Source organism: Struthio camelus, chromosome 1 (genome assembly GCF_040807025.1).
Source record: "Struthio camelus isolate bStrCam1 chromosome 1, bStrCam1.hap1, whole genome shotgun sequence".
Classification (NCBI taxonomy): Eukaryota; Metazoa; Chordata; class Aves; order Struthioniformes; family Struthionidae; genus Struthio; species Struthio camelus.
In genome coordinates, this window is record NC_090942.1 from 125,719,821 (window position 1) to 125,722,724 (window position 2,904).

Below are 2,904 nucleotides of genomic sequence, written 5' to 3' on the forward strand. Positions count from 1 at the left end.
CATTGTATTTGAGTAAATTTGTAAATTTGGAGGGTAGAGATGGGAGGGTAGTGTTCTGGGGTGTCCTTGAAAGTACAAAGAACGGGTGTTCTTGCAGCCTTTTTTTTTTTTTTTTTTTTAATATTGTATATGTAACCAAAACTGATAAAGACATAAAGACTCCAACACATGTTAAAAGTAAGGTTGTGGTAGGATACACTTGTTCATACACCTTGAGCTACTGACCTTTGTAATTGGGCCGTAGAGTAGATATCAGCAAGTGAGAGATTGCTCAAGAGAAAACAAAGCAGGTCAAAGGCTGTTATTCCTTGACTGTTAAAATTGGACATGGTCATACCAGTGAGGGGAGAGGGGTACTCCAAAGGTATAACTGGGTGGGTGCCAAAGTAGATAAGAGACGGGCACTCTCTAAAAGCTCTTTGTGTGTTCATTAGCAGTAAAACACCATATGGAGTTATAGTAAGAATCCTACCTAGAGTGCTATGTCTCCACCTCAGGTGCTGATGGGCCCTGCCACTGTGCGGGATCGATACCGAAATGAATCATGTTTTCTTGACAGGCACAGAACTTTCAGAAATGGGAAACTTTTTTTTTTTTTTTTCAGGCAAAGTGACCAATCCACAGCAATGGCACTAGCAAAACTTAAATATAAATCCCTCAGGTAAAACTGAAAAAGATTTCTATCCGAATAAAATCCTCTAAAGGTGATAGTCTTGTTACATATGTGTTTATGGATACCTAAGTTTTTATGTGGTAGTATGGTTTGATGGTGGTGAATACTACAGTGACAGAATACAATGTTAAATTAAGTCCACATGTGCTTTTATTTTACACAGTGTCAGGCTGAAATCCTCATTTGTAGTTTAGCCATGGGGCCAAGCTATGACTTACCTCAGTGCCTTATGCTGCCTTCATGCTGTATAGGATCTCAGTCACGTTGGTGCAGTGCAGTACAGTGAACCTTGTACCACCTACACTGAATATGATTCAAGTGATCACTGTATGATTCAGTGCCTCTCATGAGTCTTTATGGGATCCAGGTCCAATCTGCTTGCATGGATTGGCATTTCAGTGATCCACATTGGCTGAAGTTTGCAAGAAGGCAGAAAATGTTCATCCTCGCAACATTCTGCAAGGTAACACAAGCATGTTTTACATTTTATTCCTGCCACACAACTCGAAGAAAAATTTAGTGACTTTTTCAACATTAATATAATATGTTGCAGAACTAGAAGTTGAACCATAGAAACAACCCTCCCTGTGGAAAAATGTCTTTTTAAAACAAAAGAGCATATGGATTTTGTTGCTTCAATGTAAGACTACAACAGATGTCGTGATATTTTGGACAGAGGATATGATTGTTAACGTAACTATGTTACCTGTAAAATGTTTTCAGCATGTTCAGTCAGTCTGCTGGAGTCAAGCATCTGTAATGGCTGAATCCCAGATTATATAAATTCTCACTCGGGTAAGAGGAGTTGAAAGAATTTTTTCGTCTCATATCCCTGAAATAAAAAGACTTTGGAGATACGTATTCTCTGCTGTAGGACTCAAACTCAAGCATATCGTATGCATAAAAGCACAGACCATCTTAAAAAATAATTTATTTCATCTGCAAAAACATTGTAACTTGTTGCAAATAATACAGTTGGTTACTGTAAATGAAATCTGAGAGGGGATCAAAAATTGGCGCCTTTTAACGCCATTTTGCGCAGTGCTACCCTTAATATAGTCACTTTATTGTCTTCACTTTCTATTAGACACTGGAGAGGAAAAATCCTTAGTTCTTAAAGAGACCTTACTTGCAAAGTTTAAGAAACCTCCAAAAACAGTTTTTAGGCCCCGTTCACAGGAATTTTACCTCAGAAGATGAATTATTTTCTAGACCTTGATTTTCAAAAAAGATGCAGAAAAGATGCAGTTGTCTTTGTTCTCTAGCTATGTTTGTTCCTAATTCCCGAGAGGCAGGCTTCTGATTTCAGCCCCTGCAGATCTTGTCTCTGGTATTGACCCTGTACCAGAGAAAAATTCAGGAATGCGAAAGGAGGCGTTTGTGAAAGTCTTTCCCATACAAGAGGTCTTCTGGGTTTTTCTTCTTGGAAATGACTTTTAAGGCATGGGCTTAAAATCCTTCCTACAAGTCCATGTTATGTGGTGACTCCTTTTGGAAGATTAAAACAGAAGAGAATTTATTAGTAATATAATCCTTTTAGATTGCATGTCACATATTTTGAGGTGTCATAATGTTTCGGCATCGACATCAGCAGATAGTAGCCAATTTCAGAGTTGTAAAAAATAACAACACTCTCCAGTGGCTTCAGCATGAACGTTTTAGAACATTCCACGCACGCAAAACATGTAGGATGGTGTAATTACACAGTTTCCTAGGCTAGACTGTTCCTTGTTTACATTACTCTTTCAGATGTTTGTCTTCCATAATAAAAGTAAAGCTCTGAGAGGTTTGAGATCTGCTTACCATGTGTTTTTAACTGTAGGTAGGAGTTCTACAGTCCTGGAAACATCTCTTGTTTGCATTCCTGCAACAGTTGTTGCTGAAGAGCTGCAGCCACTATGTTTCCTCCTCTGATCTGACCTTCAATGAATACTTAACAGGGCTAACCAGATGGGGAATGTAATACTCAGCACAAAAGTGTGCATGCAAGGTCAAAAAACTGAAGAATTAAAGTGGAAAGGAAAAAGATTGAAAATAGATGTCAAGATCTTCTTAATACCAAAAAAGCAAGAAGATTTCTCTCCTAAGTCCAGTAAGATTTCTGGATGCACAATTTCCTAGAATTTCTTTCTGCTTGTGGAAGCTTTAGTTTAATCATGGCTTGATCAGACTCCAACCTTGACCATTGCTTTGTGATCCTGCTGAGAGCAGGGACACAATGCTAAAATAGC